This window comes from Culex quinquefasciatus, chromosome 3, assembly GCF_015732765.1.
Source record: "Culex quinquefasciatus strain JHB chromosome 3, VPISU_Cqui_1.0_pri_paternal, whole genome shotgun sequence".
NCBI classification, from domain to species: Eukaryota; Metazoa; Arthropoda; class Insecta; order Diptera; family Culicidae; genus Culex; species Culex quinquefasciatus.
This window is the reverse complement of record NC_051863.1, coordinates 164,810,216-164,829,453: the sequence shown is the minus strand read 5'-3', so window position 1 is coordinate 164,829,453 and position 19,238 is coordinate 164,810,216. Positions and strand designations below refer to the sequence as shown.

Below are 19,238 nucleotides of genomic sequence, written 5' to 3'. Positions count from 1 at the left end.
TCAGTTTGAATAATTTGATTTTTAAGCTTTTTAAAAAAAAAAACTTTATCACTAAAAAGTTGTTTTGGAAAAATACATTAGTTTTGCTTACTTATTTATTTCAAAAAAAGAAAATAGAAAAAAACTTGAAATTGAAGTAAAAACAGTTAAAACTGAAAGAAATAACATTTAGTCTTTTTTGTAAATTTTACGATAACCATCGACATTTTTTATAAATTTAACAATTTTACGAAATTAATATTTTTGTTTTCCTGCACATTTTTTTCAGTTTAATAATATCAATATAAAAATTATAAAAATTAAATTCAAACATCAAGAATGTTCTTGCAGTATGTTAGAGGACATTAAATGTCAACTTTTCAGAGATTTCCAGGTTGAGCAAAAAATCTTTGACTGAGTTATGAATTTTTGAATCAATACAGATATTTTCAAAAAATCAAAATATAGGTCGCAAAAATTTTTCAACTTCATTTTTCGATATGAAATCAAATTTTTAATCAAAAAGTACTTCAGTGAAATTTTTATATAGTGCACCGTTTTCAAGTTAAATGCATTTTTAGGTGACTTTTTTTGAAAATAGTCGCAGTTTTTATTTTTTTTAATAGGTGCACATGTTTGCCCACTTTCAGAAAAAAATAATTTTGATGAGCTGAACTTATTTTGCTCTTTTGAACGTTGTTGATACGACATTTGGTTGCTGAGATATTGCCATGCAAAGGTTTAAAAACAGGAAAATTGATGTTTTCTAAGTCTCACCCAAAACCCACCATTTTCTAACGGCAATATCTCAGCAACTTGTGGTCCGATTAACAAATTCAAACAAAAATCGGAAAATTTCACAAATGTTTTATTCGTGAAATTTTCCGATTTTTTTCAAAAACAATATTTAAAAAAAATCAAATCAAGAGTAACATTTCAAAAGGGCCAAACATCCAATATTAAGCCCTTTTGAAAGGTCTAGGTTGAAAAATCGGACCATTTGTTGCTGAGATATCGACGTTAGAAAAAGGTGGGTTGTTTCAGTGAGACTTTAAAAACATCAATTTTCCTGTTTTAAAATCTTTGCATGGCAATATCTCAGCAACTAAAGGTCGTATCAACAAAGTTCAAAAAAACAAAATATAGAGAATTTTCTCACTTTTCCAAAAATGTTTTATCAAAAGTAGGCAAACATGTGCACTAATTTAAAAAAAAAATGAAAAAATGCGACTTTATCAAAATTTCACTTGAGTACTTTTTAACTGCAAATTCGATTTAAGATCGAAAAATGAAGTTAAAAAAAAATTGGCGACCAATTTTTCGATGTTTTGAAAAAAATCTGTATTGATTCAAAAATTCATAACTCGGTTAAAGATTTTATGCACACCCTGGAAATTTATGAAAAGTTGACATTTGATGTCCCCTAAACCACATAAAAAATAAAAAAATAAAAATAGTGTTTTTTTGCAAATCAAGTATTACTGATAAAAAGTGAAATAAAAAATCATAATTTTTTTATTCGATAATATATTTTTTTTTAAGTGTAGTTCATATCCATACCTACAACTTTGCCGAAGACATTAAATCGATCCAAAAATTCCTTCAGATTTTTGAATTTTCATACTTCATTTTTATATGGACATCTGCAAAATTTGTATGGAAAATTATATGGACAAACAAATGATGCGAAATGGCTTCTTTGGGCATACTGAAGGCACCAAAAAAGTTTCAGCCGGATTAAAAAATACAAAAAAATCGAATGACCGAAATTTCAGAGAATTGCTCATGAAACTTAAATCATCAAAAACAACGTTTTCCTAAATTTTAAAAGACAATAAAAAAAAATTAATGATATTTATAAATTTAGTCAATTAACAGCAATGAATTGAAAATGTCCATTTAACTCTAAATTCCCCCTCCCAATACATAAAACAACGTTGTCGGTGAGTTGGCATTCACATCATTGGTTAAATAATACATTTCGACGGATTCTGCGGCCTACCGACCGAGCTCATAGCTGAGTTATTTTTTTTTTGGATTTGCAGAACGGAAGGCGCGGAAAATCGCACATTTGTCTCGCCACCACGAAACCCTGAGGTGGAGGTACTTTGGATGTGACAACTATTTGTGCTTGCAACTCTTTTTTTAAATGTTGGGGTGTGTACATTTTACAAAGGCAATGAATTATTTGCAAAAGAAATGAAGTTACCCCATCCTACAACAAATCGACAGTACATAAATATTTCACCTCCGTTCGTCAAATGCGGTCAGCTCTCGCGCGCCAGCTCACCAGTAAATGAAATTCCGATAAAAATGTGTGTTATAAAAATATTGTTTTTAGATTTATTTCAATTTTTCGCGTCACGCTTTTCCGCGCGACGCATTGCATCACCTCATTTGGGGGGAAAAATAGGCTAACAACATCTGGTTGGGGGCGGATATGTGTCTGTGTGTGTGTTTTTGTCGGTTGAGCATAAACAGATCATATCGAGCTATTTCCCATCACGTCACTTGAGAAAACATCTGCGCCGCCAAACCGTGCGTCGTCAGAGTCCAAGTCGTCGTAGTCGTTTGAACATTTGAATGGCGGTGGCGCTCACGAGTTTTGTGGGTTTGCCACCCAAGCAACACCCACTTGAAAACGGGGGGAGATCGCTGATGTTATGCTGTGGAAGGTGTGTGTAGCGGTAGCATAAAGTATCATGACCATGTCTAATGTTGGTGATGATGATTATTATGGTTGGATATTAGTCATAAATCGTCAGAAGGTGGGATTAAATTGAGTTAAGCGTTATTGATGGTTATATGTGATTTTAAAGATCTTCATAGCTAAAAAAGGGAACTGATTTAAATCTACTAGAATTTCAGCTTCCATTTCATTTTAAATCAGTAATGTTCTGACGGCTAACAAACCTCGTTAGACCTTCAATCGACTCTCCAGCATCACGTCCCATAATCATCCCCGTGACCGCTTCCGTCAACATATCCATACGGTGCTAAATGAGTTGTACACGTACTGAGAGAGCTCATACCCCGGCAAGTTCTACTGGGTAGACGCCAACGTCTCCGTTATGCCGTCATCGTCCCCAAATAACGCAAAATTCCCAGCCCAGCCAGTGATCCAATTAAGGTATAATCTGGCTTCTTATCTTAATTACCCTCAACAGCCGGGGCTTCACGAGCTTCATACGAGATTTGGTAGCACCGCCAACTTGGTAGTGCTTCGCACCAGGAGATTGCTATCTTCGAGGGGAACGCAAATCTCTCTCGTGAATCAGATCCAAGCAGCTCGACGACCCTGAACAGGCGTCGTCGTCGCAACTGATTAGCACAGTGCAAACATCGTTGGCAACTTCAACAAACTTTCGGCCAACTACGTGTCGGTGCTTAACGTAGGGAGTCAACTGCTGATCCGATAGGCGATTTGGGATTTCGGGGCAGATTTTGTCCCCGGAACTTGTTGACGCGAGAATTCGCCGCGGTCACGAGTCCGATTCCAGTGGGAAGAACTTGTTCACAACTTGGTCTTAATCGTTCGAGGAGTCCGGCTTGGGATTACGTATATCGAGAACGTGCCCGCTCGGCACGGATCACCATTAGACCGTGAAGAAGCTCGGCTGAGCATCGACGGCAGATTCTTGAGCGTGTTCTTTTCACACCGCTGGAGAGTGGATTAGTTCCAACGGTTCGTATCGAGTTGGCTGCACCCGAGCAGACGGAAAAAACTTAGGAATAACATTTTTTGATATTTGAAAATATTAGGCAAATAACATTTTGTGTAATTGATAACATGATTTGTAATTCGTCGTTATGATTTTTTGTCATTGAATTGTTATTGTAATAGCAGACAAATAACAGTTTTAGTTATTCTTCGAACAAATCATTGTTATTATTTTTTGTTATTTTAACAACTAATCCGATCATCCCAATAACAGTTGGAGGTATTTTTCCATAACAATAAATGTTATTTCAAAGTACTTTTGACCTTTAATCAGTATGAGACCAATTGCAAATTGTGTTATGATAACATAAACTGTTATTAAACTCTTATGCAAAATTTGATTTTTCAAGAATATTCCATAACACTTTTTGTTAGTATTTGTTATTGAAATGGCATGAATTTTGTTATTACCGTCTGCCCGGGCAACGTTTCGTTGATGAGTGAGTTTTTTTTGCGGGAAGTCGCAAAAAATTTCACACTTTTTCGGGCATTAGGAAGTTTGGGTGTGGCAAGTAGCACTATAGCTCTTTGGAGGGTGTTACCGTCAGAGAAATGAGTTATTTCTTTTTTTCTTCCCGAGCAGACGGAAATAACGCGGGAATAACATTTTTTGATATTGGAAAATACTAGGCCAATAACATTTAATGTTATGAATAACAAGATTTGTTATTCGTCGTTATGATTTTTTTGTTATTGGATTGTTATTGTAATAACAGACTAATAACATTTTCAGTTATTCTTCGAACAAATTTTTGTTATTATTTTTTGTTATTTTAACAACTAATCCGATCATCCCAATAACAGTTTGAGGTATTCTTCCATAACAAAAAATGTTATTCTCAAGCTGTTCTGGCTTTCAATCAATATCAGACCAATAACAAATTTTGTTATGATAACATAAACTGTTATTGAACTCTTATGCAAAAATGGATTTTGCAGGAATATTCCATAACACTTTCTGTTATTTTAACAGTATTTGTTATTGAAATGGCATGAATTTAGTTATTACCGTCTGTTCGGGTTGCTTTTGAGAGCGAGGGGAAGTGCTTTTCGGGGTAAATATTACGTAAGTTGATGGGATTTTTTTATTGCCGTACATTGAATTAGCTATTTTATTGCTCCTGGTTATAAGTGTTTTTTTTTTAATGCAAAATAACTAAAATTTTCTCAGAATCTCTAAAAAAAATAATTATAATAATAATAATAAAAATACGAAAAAATAAATAACGCAAAATCCAACTGCTGCTTAGTGAATGAATCATGTTGAATAATGGCAACAGGAGATTAGGTTTTTCGTGATTTATGTTTTTTTGCTTGAAACTTCTACAATATTGAGCAAGAAGGCGTTTCTCTGAAACGCAGAGTTTTTGATATTGTCTCAGAAGCTTTTCTTATTATCCCGGGCAGACGGTAATAACAAAATTCATGCCATTTCAATAACAAATACTGTTAAAATAACAAAAATTGTTATGGAATATTCATGCAAAATCCATTTTCGCAAAAGAGATTCATAACAGTTTATGTTATCATATCAAAATTTGGAATCTATGACATTTTCCCGAAACCCATATTACCGAAGGGACATTTCCCCGAATGCCACTTCCCCGAAAAGACACTTCCCCTAATAGTCATTTCCCCGAATTCCATTTACCCGAATTTCCCATTTCCCCTAATCGTCCACATTCCCGAATGCCATTTTCCCGAATGGGCCAAAATCCCGAATGCCATTTACCCGATTAGTCATATCCCTGAATAGTCATTTCCCTGAATAGTCATTTCCCTGAACGCCATTTCCCCGAACGCGGTCAAGCCGAAATGCCCGGTGCCCCGGAGCGCGCGCGCTCCTGGGCACCGGGCATTTCGGCTTGACCGCGTTCGGGGAAATAGCATTTTACAGTCGACTCTCTGCTTGTCAATATCCAAGGGACCGTCGAGGAAGAGAATCATCAGATTACAGAACGATGCAAAATGAAGACTCGATTGAAAATATTTTTTTCTTGATACCCAGCTATGGGAGAGAATCATGGCAACGTCCATCAAACAAAACCAAACTAATGTCAAACACCCTTTAAAGCTTCGTTTCGCCAAGAAAAATGTCTATGCAAGCCATGAAAACTGAAATTATTGACAACCGGAAGAGATTTTTAAAGCAAACAGGGACTGAAGAATTCATCGATAGACCAGAGAGTCGACTGTGTAAGAAAAAAAAAATGATGGCAATTTTTATCACATCAAACTACATATAATATTTCTTGAAAGGTTCGTATTGGCCTTGAATGATCAACTTTCTTTTGGCTTCACTCAGAACAGACGTAGCATTTTAGGGGGAAGGGGTGTTGTAAGGTTTGGTACTATTCATTCAAATACAATGAATATTGTTACAGACTATTTTTATACATTCTCAAAACAAATACCTTTTTCTTATAGACATGATAATAATAATGCAATAGAAATTTTGTTATTTTTATGATTCAGAAAACAAACCGTGCGATTTTCGTAGTACAGAACCCCGTTCACACTGATCATTTTATTCGCATTGCTGGTTTGGGATTTGGCGAAAAGTATAATCAACAAAAATTTATACCAGCCTTATGTACCTATTTGTTCGATTTTTGCGTTCTTGAACAAAATTCGAAAAAAATTCCTTGCAAATTTCTCAAAAACAACATTTAATCATGCGGTTGAATACAAATGTTAATTGAACAACAAAAATCTAGTAATTGGGTCCTAAAATTAAGCTTAAATTTGTGATATTATTGTTCACAAGAAAAATAAGCTTTACTAAGTACAATGACCCTTTGTACGACCGCAAAGGATTTAAAAGGGATTTTTAATTCAATTTCTAAAAATTCACTTCACGGCCCTTCTTGGCAGAAAAGCTCCTACTTGACAGCTCGATCCAGGGGGGGCATAGTTGATCCATCGGAAAAATGTTGTCTTGTCAAAAACTTTTTTGCATAAAAATGAATAAAAAAGTTATCAGAAATGGTTTTCAATCGTGTTTTTTACCGTTGTTCATAAAAATTGACAAAGGGCTTTACTACCCAATTTACAACATTTAATCAACAGTGAGATCATCAGCATACCCGAAAAAGCTGTTTGTTCGGTAAAATTGAGAAAGAAAATAACTGTTAGTCATGGAAAAAGGCTTTAGCGAAAATGATGATTAGGGGATATGCAAATTCGATTAATTTTAAATTTAAATAAACGGCAATTGGCGTAAGTGTCATTTCGGGGAAACGGCATTCGGGGAAATGGCCGATTAGGGGAAATGGCATTCGGGGATATAGCCGATTAGGGGAAATGATATTCGGGGAAATGGCATTCGGGGATGTGGCTGATTAGGGGAAGTGGTATTCGGCGATGTGGCCAATTAGGGGAAATGATTTTCGGGGAAATGTGCTAGACCCCAAAATTTGTTATTGGTCTGATATTGGTTGAAAGCCAAAACAACTTCGGAATAACATTTTTTTGTTATGGAAGAATAACTTCAACTGTTATTGGGATGATCGGATTAGTTGTTAAAATAACAAAAAATAATAACAAAGATTTGTTTTAAGAATAATCAAAAATGTTATTAGTCTGTTATTACAATAACAATTCAATAACAAACAAATCATAACAGCGAATAACAAATCTTGTTATAAATACCATAAAATGTTATTGGCCTAGTATTTTCAAATATCAAAAAATGTTATTCCCAAGTTATTGCCGTCTGCTCGGGATGTCAAAATGCATGTTCTTTGAAATACATAAATTGTACAGTTTATATAAGTATAAGCAAAGTCGAAAGTAACATCTTAAAATAGCAGTATCAAATAAACTACATCAACAAACTTACAGAAACTTATCCCAAAAATACTTGACAGTCACCAGAAGCTTAAACCATCATTATCTCGAAAGGCATATTTTTTAAAATGCTGAAATTGTACAAAAAATACAAATTTTCTTAGAAATGTTGGAAACAACATTTTTGAAAACTACACCTGCGCACGTTTCCATTTTTTTTCAGAGGTGAAATCGATAGACACCAAAATTTCGGATTTCCTTTTTTTCATGTATACAGTATTTTGAGCACACAGTAAAAAATCGTGTATAATTGGAAGCTGTAATTTTGGACGCTTGAATATTACCTCTTTTATGATGTAATTTTACCACAATTTAGATTTAGACACCAGAAAAGGGGTAAAATTACACATTGTTTCTGTCATAAAAAATGTACTCCTTCCCAGGTGTAATATTACCAGGATTTTTTTTTGCTGTGCACCGTGCGTATATTTTTGATTTTGCCATTAGGGAAGTCTAAGCAAAAATAGGGTGGCACATACCAAAATTTGAATTATTCAAATGAAAGGCAAAAACAATCTTTTAAAAAATATATTTCTCAGACGCAAATGAAAGCAAGTTTCAAGGAAAAAAGTATGAGCAATCAAAAATCTTGTCCATCATCAGGATTCCGAGATGAAACTTTTTGGAAATGAAAACATAGTTCTTTTTTGCAAAATGACCAAAGCTTTTAAAATAATAAATGTTTGAAAAGATGTTTCTTTGCTTGGAAATACCTATTACTTTAATTTTAAGCGATGGCCATTTTTCTCAATAAATTATTTTTTGCGATTGTTTTCTAAAATCTGTATCTCGAAATCTTTATCTAGGTTGATTGGCCCTTTAACACATTTTCCTCAATTTATAATTTTATTTTGCGCTCAAGGTAGCTAAAATTTGCAAAATGACGAGAAAGAATGACATTAAAAAATGATTTTGCAATTTTTGGAAAAAAATTAATTTGTGGTTCCACGCTAACTGAGACATGACCACCCTAATAAAAATTCTGGTTTGATTGCTTGGGACAAGGAACCTCCTGCTTATAAAAAGTAAATTTATTTAAATATATAAGTTGAATTCAAAATTTATAAAGAATTTTTCTCAAGGGAAGTTTTGAGAACTTTTTGAGCAACTTTTGATAAACAAAAAACTTAACTTCTAGACAATATTCCACCAAAACTGGAATGGATTTTATTTACATATTTTTTAATTTGATTCAGACTTTGTGTAAAGCTCCGTACAAATTTGGCAACTGTCCATAAAAAATGGTATTTAAAAAAACGAAAATCTGTGTTTTTTTATGGAATTTTTTATCGATTTTTTTGGTGTCTTCGGCAATAAGAAAAATTTATTTTAAAAAATAGATACACAAAAAAAATGACGATTTTTGCATTGATTATTTTTTACAAAAATCAATTTATTAAAATCAGTAAAGTTTCATTTTTGATTTTTTTAATTGTTTTATGGGACAACAACCGCATCTTTTGAGCCATAGTTTTTTTGAAAAAGTAGAAATTTAAATCAAAACATTTTTTTGATTTCAGTTTTTATGTAAAATTAAATTTGCAATCGAAAAGTACTTAACACATTTTTATTATATTATGTTATATACTTCAAGTTTAATTTTTAATGAAAAATTTCCCTCTTTAAGAAATGGTGACCATGATTGACTATCCCTGAAAATATTTGTTTCAAAAAGTCTAAAAATTTCCAATAAAACTTCCTAAGAGACATTGAAGTTTGGACTTCTGGTATCAGAAATACAGCATATAAAAGAATAAGAAACAAGAAATTTTTTTAAGTCTCACCCAAACATTCCCTTATTTTCGGATGCCAATATCTCAGCAACTCCAATGGTCCAATTTTCGCTCAACCAAACCACAATTTTCAATGTTGAAAAATAAAATATTTGAAAAACAATATGATTATTTGAAAAAAAAATATGTTGAAAATTTCAGAATCAAGACTAATTTATTAAAGGGGCCAAATATGTATTGAATATTTTTTTTATTTAAATTTAATTTTAAGAGATCTTTTTCCAATGTAGTTTTAAACTTGTAAAAAATACGTTTGGAGAAATTGTACATCAATCACTAAAAAAATGACATTCTTCCTACAATGAATTAATCAACAGTCATCAACCTTTTTTATTGAATGATGAGAGAATCAAATGGCTTTCCATTTCTGTCCAATCCAGCAATATAATAAAACTAATAAAGCAAACTTTTCTCTTATTACAGAGCCCAACAAACGCGCATTAGTTCGATTTGTAAGTATGAAATATTAAAAATAAATAATACTTAATATGTAATACATTGAATTAGGATAAATGAAAATCTTGAAAGAAATAGATTTTTTCTAAAAAAAACAGCACGCTTTAAACGAAATTTCTTTATTTTCAATCCAAGAAACTAATTTGAATGAAATGTGAAATCAGTTTAATTTTTTGATTCTATTTTTCACACGCAACAGTCTAGTGAGTTCCTCCAATCCATTTTTTTTTAGATCTCACACTTTGTAGTCAACAAATCCGTGACTAATGTGCGCTAATAATAGAGTCATCCACGTTTCCGGTTGAAACCCGAAACCATCTAATTCGCAGAACCCACCGAAAAGGGCATCCCGCGATGAATCGATCCCTCTGTTTTCCAAAAAAAAACTTAAAACTTATTTAAAAACAAGACCCAACAAACAATACACTGTAGCCAGTGTTTGTGGCTGATTCAAAGTTGGCTGTTTAGAATTTCGCTGACTCCGGGAGAAGTGCCCTAGCTGGCGCCCTAGCCTAGACACATCATCACACCACGGCCTCTCTGGACGGACACGTGAGTGTAAACAGTGTTCGATAGGCCGACGGTTTTTGTTGATGTGGGTCAGGCACACGCATATTTCACTGAACGTCGCCGCCCTCCAAGGTTTGCTGGAAATGATAGGTTGGAAGCAATCAATGCTTCTCATGATGAAATTTGAAGAAATCAAAAATTTAGATTGTTTACAAAGTTGTCTGTCAATTTATGGTTAATTTGTGCCAACCTTCACATTTAGAGCCTTGCTCGCACTAGACGTAGACATGCCATAGGTCGTGGAAATCGTAATGCCAATCTCCACTGCCAATATGTATCACGTTACACTGGAGCTAAAGATTATTGCGAAATCCGCGAGCAAGTGCGTGTCAAATGACGGCGTTGGCGGACCCCTCGAGTTGTAGAAGCGCTCAATTTGATATATCCGCGCGTTCGACGAACTCCACACCGCGCGGTCTGGCTTTCCGCGAAGCGAATCGTTCTACCAATTCCTAATCCATCAACTTCAAACCAATACAGCGATGGACCCCTCGACGCCTTCCAATGCTTCGAAAGCGTACGCACTTCTAGTCGAACGTGGCAAAAAGGGCGGAAATTGGCACAAATCAGCACTTTCTTCAATCATTGAAGCCCCCTCCCTCCAGATCTCGGTCAATCACGCATTAAGACACACCCGAGGGGTCCAGCAATCGCTGGTCCAGAATGACACGTTGTGATTAGAGGGAGAGGAGGAGAAAAGTGGAATGATTTAGCACATATTTGCGGGCGATCGCGTAAATCTAGAACCCGTTGTTTAAGGGTAATATACAGAAAGACACAAGAAGAAGTGTTGTGAGGAAATGGACGCAAAAAAATCGCACACATTTAATGACCGCGAGGAGGTGGACTGCCCCTTTGGCGGGGTTTGGATAGGTGGTGCGTGGCATAGAAATAACAGTTCGACGGGTTTTGGAAATGATGGGGTGAAGAAAAAGGGAAGTCAAACAGAGAACAGTTGGACTGAAGTAATTGGATATCATTAGTATAAACAACAAATATTATAAATTTTTGATTTTTTTAGGGATATTTTAAATCTAATGAGTACAATTATTAACATTTGACTTGTTTTGTAATTTTTTTTCAGTCATCCAGGGCATAAAAAAGTGCTATGAAAATATTAAAAAAACGGTATCATGAGAAAGGATTTTCTGATCGATTTGGTGTCTTCGGAAAAAGTGTAGTGTATAGCAACACTTATTCTTTTGATTTACTGAACGATTTCCAAAATAAGTATTTATTTGATTTTCGTATTTTTTTCAATAAGTTAAATAAAGGCTTATGTTTTATTTTTATGTGGTACCAGAGGCAAGAGTTTTATTTTTCTATATATGATTTTTGGAGTTTTAAAATTCACTTTATTTGCAATTGAATACGATTTATTTATTTGTTTTTTGAAAAGTGCACGTTTTTCAGGTTCTTGGATTAAAATTTTGTTAATTTTTTAAAGCAGAAAAAACAATACATTTTTCTTGTAAAACTTAGTTAAAAGCTGGGTGTTGAATAGTGGTTCGCAAAACGGCATCAATTTTGAGCTGTCATAGTGGAACCAATTTTCTGTTCGCCAAAAGTAGAGAGTATTGTTATCGATCATTAAAGTTTATTTTTAAAAGAATTTTGCAAGAATGAAAAATGTGTGGCTTATGAGGACCTGGAGTTGAATACAACAAATGTAGAGAAAGTTGAAGACGAAATCGTCATTTTTTATAATTATGAATGGAAGTTGTTTATGGAGTCGAAGCGGTTGTATCCACCCAAAAGCTGTCTTTATTGCTTGATTCCGTTTGAAAACCTACTGGTTTAGTGAAAATCTTCTCTGATTGTTGTATCAGCTTCTCTAGAATTAGCGATGTTTTTACGCTGGACCAGAAAGAGCTGTAGGACTCCAAAATCATCAAGGGAATTTATATGCGACATCACAGAATAAGAAAAATCGCTTCTACCCGATTTTCCAGCAAAAAAGTCAAAAACCAGACAAAATAAAACACATACTACTTATTAAAAACAGCTCATTTACCAGTAAGAAAAAGTCATGTTTGTGCTTGAATAGCCTCCTACTTTGAAGATATAAAACAAAGTGGAATCATTCGAAAATCACGTTACAAATTCTCTCTATCAATCACCCAGGTAAAAAGTATAAAAGTAGTGAAAAGTATCTCGGAAACAATTGCTTCAACTTTTAACGTTAAAAAATGTTAATTATTCTACACTTAAAAATACAAAATAAATAAAGCTTAACATTTGATAACAACTAAAACCACACAGCTTGAAATTTTTTGAATTTTTGGTTGAGTTCAAAATTTAAAAAATGAAACAAGCAGAAAATTTCACAAAACAATATTTTCGATATCTTGAAAAAATTAGAAAAACTTTTATTTTACGAATTTTAAACTTTAAGACCCTACGCAACTCACAGTCCAATCAACTAAATTCAAAAAGGGAAATTGTATAAAATTATCCCAGCTTTTTTTTTACATTTTTTAAGCTGTTCCTTCATGAAATTGATTCAAATTCTAAAATCGAAATATTTTTTAAATATTAAAAAACTAAAAAGAAAATCTATTACAAAACATTAATGACTAAAAACGTTACAAGCATATGATCGTCTAAAATACTAAAATATTTGGAGGAACCCAAAATATGGCCAAAAATTTATTTGATGACACTTTAGCTCAATTCTGAAGGCAGATTCAGATTCAACGGGCAAAATTATATTAAAAAAGTATAAAGTTGAACGATGTTTGAATTTCGTTAGGGTGGTCCCATAAACTTTTCCCTTAAAATTAGACATTTTCAAATGAAGGTATCTCGAGTTTGAAGAAAAATACCCCAGGGATTTTTTCAGCGCTTATAGTGCTAGATTTCCTCTTTCAAATGCAACCTAGCGCTTAAAATTTGGAGTGGGCCTTTTTGAGATATTTGAGTTATTAAATTTGCCGCACTTTTGCCTTACCTTGTCAAAAAAATAAAAATTGTCGTTTTTTAGAGCTCTAAAAGTGTCTCGAACACCACTTTTCTCTGAAACTCAACCCTGAATTTAAAAAACTGATTTTTGAAGGGTTTGCTCAGATGCTTTTTTTTATTTGGTCGTAGAGTGCGAAGATTGCGCGATAAAATTTTGGTGTCTTCGATAAAGTTGCTTTGATTGACGAGCCCAACAACTTTTAACAAGACAAAAACAAAATCTCAAAAATATTCCTGAAAAGTAAGATTTTCAACATCACCCTAATCGTGAACCACCCTAATTTTAAACCAAACCAAAAGTTGCTTCTTTCTTTTTGCAACAACTCTCCTGAAGACACCAAAGCTCCAAACCTTCACCAATTTGCAATCTGTACCACTGTGCATTGGAAACCATAATTCTTCAAATCAAAAAAATTGGGTTGGATGTGTGACTTGTCAAATGTGACTTTGTCAATGTTTTTAAAAGTGTTATTTTTTCTGGGGTCAACTTTGTTCATCACAATCATTTTCGTTATCATATGTAAAAATTAGTATGCAGATGTTGTCACAGATTATGCATCTAGGTATTCTTAAAATTTAAATGATAATGGTTTCATTCCAGAGTAAAAAATGTAAAAAAAAATCAAAGACATTAAAAGTGGGTGAAAAATCATAAAAAACTAGATAGACAAACGATAATGAAAGAAGGTGGTAGTATTAGCCACATACTACCAAAAACAAACATTAACTGAACATGATAAATGCAAATATAAATACTAAAAATTAACTAAGAAAAACATAAAATAAAAGAAGTTAAGTTTTTTGTACAACAAAAGTGGCTTAAGATAACCTCCTGAACACAGAAAAATAACATTTCTTGAAAAAAATGGGCAGTAGAGGGATAAGAATGAAAAATATGATCAACAGTCATCAAGTTATCGATATATTTTTTAATTTGTGGAGACTTTTGAAGGTCAAATAAAACATTTTGTATTATTTCTTCAAGAGTTTTTTTTTATTACTTTTGGCGAATTCAAAACCCTCTAAAAATCATTTAAAAACTCCAGATTTATTTTTAAGAAGAACTGAGAAGAGGAGAGCAGAAGACTTTATTTAGAATGGTCGGTCAAAATCCGGAACATTATTTTTTATCAAATAATCTCAATTTTTTTTTTGATGACATTTTTTTTATCAAGATTAAAAAATTGTATTTTGGTTGAAAAATATACAAGCCAAGAAATTGTTTAAAAAAATAGCTACTTGGAAAAATGTCTATTTTATATTTAACATTTTTAAGTTATTGTTTTTAATTCTTGAATCCTTGAAATAGCGTGTACCTATTTTTATTCCTTTAAAAAGTTGAGGAATTTATGTAGTCTCCGAAATCTGAAATCATTTTGACATTCATAGATCCCAAAATCGCAAAATATCTCTCTCACCAAAACGCAGTTGTGAATATCAGTACGATACGATACGTGGAATTTCACATTTCAAAAATAAACAAACATGGATAACAGTTCCTGATTCCAGCGAAAAAAATCCCACACACACATGACCTCATATTGACCGCTTCCAACTGGACCAATTTCTCCTAGTTCAGCATCCCAATTCGTTCGAGGAAAAACTTGCTCGTAAACTGAAGGCACGCAGCATCCCGAAATATCTCGTCCGTCATCACAATCAATTATTCAGAAGAGAGCTGCGCTAGGTTCGGAATGCGAGTTTTGTGTGTGTGTGCTTTCGATCGTATGTAAATATGCAAAACTGGAAAGAGCTTCGTAATCAAATTTCGGGATAAAGGTCATGGCAAGCTGCTAAATGTTTGGAGCAGCGATTTCCAGAAGGTTGGACCAAATCTGAGTCATCCGCATGCTTCTGCATTTGACCAAAACAAAAACCACTTCTTCTAAGCCAACAGTGCAACGACTTCGGAAATGCAATAAAACTATCATAAATATAAATTAAAACCCGTAATCCGTGCCCACGGTCGGTTAGTGCTGCTGGTCAGACACTGCATCTTCACGGCGTTCTTCAGTGATTTAATTCCCAACTTGCCAGAAGCCAAAAGCAGTCCCAAGTGAAACGCATTGACAGGATAATTGATGTAATTGTCGTTTTGTTGGCGGTGGCGACGAGACCTGCACTTATCGTATTACTTTTTCTTCCGATTTGAAAATGGGGTTTGCTGAGCTTTTGCGTTGGTTCTGTTGGGGAACAGCTTTATTAAAGATGCAATACGCCATACAGGTCATCTCAAATTAAGAATGCTTTCCTTATGGATGCTATATAAATCTACACTTTGACAAGGCCAGCGCCGTTATTGATCTGAATACAGTTTGATCCGTACTCATAGTCACATAAATTGCTAGATCTAGAAAGAAATGGTTATGATGAAGAAATCGTGATCAATAACGGCGCTGACCTTGTTAAAGTGTAGCCTCTGGTGGCAAAATTACCTTCTACAAGACACCTTTCGCGGGGTCATCAATTATCTTGTCTACAGCTTGTCTGGCAACTGCAGGTGGTCAGACACCCTGACGAGATTCTGCACGCAAAGTTCGTAATTGGTTTGTTAACGAGAGCAGCGCATCATTAAAACTCGATTAACACATTTAGGTGCTCCAGGGTGATTGTACACGATAAGTACAGAGTCAGAAGAGAGCTGCGCTAGGTTCGGAATGCGAGTTTTGTGTGTGTGTGCTTTCGATCGTATGTAAATATGCAAAACTGGAAAGAGCTTCGTAATCAAATTTCGGGATAAAGGTCATGGCAAGCTGCTAAATGTTTGGAGCAGCGATTTCCAGAAGGTTGGACCAAATCTGAGTCATCCGCATGCTTCTGCATTTGACCAAAACAAAAACCACTTCTTCTAAGCCAACAGTGCAACGACTTCGGAAATGCAATAAAACTATCATAAATATAAATTAAAACCCGTAATCCGTGCCCACGGTCGGGTATACTTGGTTTCACTTATAATTAGAACTTTCTGATTAAAACTGGTTGTTTAGGAAAATCCCTCGTATCTCTTATCAACCTTATCGTTCAAGATAAGAATGCCGCAAATTTCAGGTTAATCAGCTGGCGATTGCCAAATGTTGTCCCACATTGTTTTCGTCAATCGCCGAATCAACCACGATGAAGCTGTCAACCCTCACCGCGCTAGCCATCGGCGCCGTCCTGGCCCTCCTGACCTCGGGAACTTCCGCCGATGTGTGCGGTCCGAACCCGCGCTGTCCGGCCGGCTACTACGACTACATGCTGCCCCACTTCGAGTGCGAAAAGTTCTACCTGTGCGAGAACGGAATCGCCTGCGAGCAGAACTGCCCCGCCGGACTGCACTTTAACGCGTTCCGGCAGAGATGCGACGCTCCGGAACAGGCCTGCTGTGACATCTACCTGCCGTGCTTTCCGGAGGAGTGAGGATTTTGAGGTGTGACGATTTAATAAACTGTTTGCTGGATAACTTTTCGAGATTCGTGTTTGTGCTCTTGGGTAGTTCTGAAGTAATACTGACCAATAACGGCGCCTACCTGGTCAAAGTGTAGGTCTAGAAGTGTTTGAAGCAAGATGAGACCACTTTCTAGCCATACTAGAAGTTTTCAAAAAGATAACAACGTCCTCATACCATTAACGGCGCCGGCCTTGTTAAAGTGTAGATTTTGAAATTGTAGGGAATGTAGCAATGATTTTTTGGATTTTTAGAGGACCAAAGATTCAGTTTACTTCATTCTGTCGCAGTCGCATATAAGAACCCACTTCCACCAGCAAGTAACTCAAACGACCAACTTTTTTATCGCACCACTTACGGGATATCGTCATGGGAACGGACCCAAAATAGATCAAAAAGAAGGCCTACTTCCGCTAACAAAGCCACAATTCCGTCACGGTGAAGAAACTTTCCAACGTTCCTATCCCTTAAGTTCTTTGTCAAACACAACCAAAACAACCCCCTCCTTCCTTTGCGTAGCTATCATCATCCCAACTCCCACCTTGAGGGATTGACCGCGCGCCGTGACAAAGGTCGGGTTGTCCGCCGGGATTACCGGGAATCTGTAATCCGATGTCCGGTTAAAAAAAAAGTTACTCCCAAAAAAGTGGAAGGATGTCGTAAAAGGTGACCGGACTCTATTAATACGGGCTTGGAAGAGAAATTCCGGCCAGGATTTGTCAAACGCAAACGATTGAGGCTGAGTGACCGTCGCATCAGGGTGGTCGTCGAGGATAAAGTCATTAAAATGATAATTTATGTTGTTCCTTTTGGGAGGGGGGGTCCGGCAAAAAGGCACACAGGAATTAGTGGGTTTGTGTATTCGTTTTGGAATCATCGACCCGGAATTTGTGGTCAGGGGTTATGGTTCGCCGGAATGGCAAGATTTGCGGTTTGGTGAAGAATTGGATTGGGGAAGATGGGACTTTAAATATGTTATTGGGATGAACAACTGTCTTCTTCACTGTCCTTGGAACAAACAATTTAAAAATAGAATCAAAACTGATGTAACCTTCCCTTCGAGGTTTACAATTTCATTTCTGAAAAGTACAGCGCATTCTTGCGGCGATGGCAACCGCGAAACCATAATCCCGGCGTATCCGTTACGTCGCGGAAAATAACTTCTGCTTGCTCGGTCCCTCAAGGGCACGACGACCACCAATTGCTGGTCTCAAGTTGCCACCATTAAAGTTGGGCACCGAGCCAAACTTATTTCGACCACTGAAAGTCGCCGAGTCGGGAATTTCAATCAGTGAGGTTCAATTCTCGTTTCTAGAAATGTTTTTTAAACTTTTTTTAATCTCTTTTCGACATTCCGTGTGTGACCGGAAAGTCGGGTTTGGCATTCTTCCCCGGAAGCAACAGTGTTATATTTCATCGACGTGTACCACCGAAAAAGGAGCACACAACCTCAGACGTGTAAGTCTACATACATTTGCATGTTTTGTGGGATTTTTCCGGCGGTAACCCACAAAGAATCCTCTCCCGGCAGAAGCCCATCGTCGAGGATTCCGGCATTTACATATTTTTCTTCACAGCACACACATGTTTACATAAAGCGACCTCGTCGTCGTACGAATCCCACCAAAATGTTGACACTAGAGGCGGTTTCGTTAAGCGTGTGGAAAACGGATACTCGAAAACTTTTTCCAACCGAGCTTTGCACAAATGTAATTTTGTGGAAGCTTTGCCTTTTCCCGGCCATTTGCATTTTCCCCTAGAAAAAAGAGATGACGTTTTGTCGTGCAGAAAGCCCAGCGGAACCGACGGGGGCAGCAGCTTCATTAAATTCACATTTATCGCACTTTAGAAGGAGTAGCTGGCGATCTTGATGCAAGCCAGACTGAGGCGAAGCAAATGTGTGTGGGTGAATTTAACCCCTCTGCTTGTTCGAGTAATGTAGAATAAATTGAAACAAAGTCCACTCCGTAGTTGGGAGCCAATAAAATGGAGTGGCCATAATTACCATAGTAATAAGATAACGAGCTGTCGAGAGGCAGATATTGATGTTATTTTCCGATTTGGAAAGTGAAATAGTTTCCCACGGAATATAAATTTATGCAAATTGATCATTTGATTTTAAGTGAAAATTGTAGGTTTTGTTGTTTGTATTTATTCTTTCAATTTGTTAAGATGGTTGCTAATTCTTTTGTTTGGGCAATTTCAGCTCAAATCAGGATTTTTTTGTACTTTTGTACCCGACCCTCTCCGATTTCAATAAAACTTTTTAGACATTTGTATGTATATGGAGTCAATTGTACTCGAAAATGACATCTGAGAAGAGCGCGAGTAATTTAAATATTTTTGTATTTTGTAATTTGAAAATTACTGTAACTCAAAGCCGTTGCATCGTATCAAAAAGTGGTATCAAAAATTTGTATGAAATTGGATGGGCTTTTTGAAAAAAATACACTGAAAGAAAAATACACGACACTTCCATGAG

The 19,238-nt window shown here is 35.5% G+C and overlaps 2 protein-coding genes across 4 annotated transcripts in view; one reads left to right on the top strand and one right to left on the bottom strand.

Annotated features, from left to right (window-relative positions):
• The window catches only part of LOC6046866 (HIV Tat-specific factor 1), a 183,050-nt gene that overhangs the window by 66,382 nt on the left and 97,430 nt on the right, over window positions 1–19,238 (bottom strand).
• The window catches only part of LOC6045372, a 246,157-nt gene that overhangs the window by 189,359 nt on the left and 37,560 nt on the right, over window positions 1–19,238 (top strand). For all 3 annotated transcript variants that reach the window (XM_038264847.1, XM_038264843.1, XM_038264844.1), the window contains one exon: window positions 9,766–9,794. The gene's annotated coding sequence lies outside the window, so the exon portion shown is untranslated. The remainder of the gene's footprint in view (window positions 1–9,765; window positions 9,795–19,238) is intronic.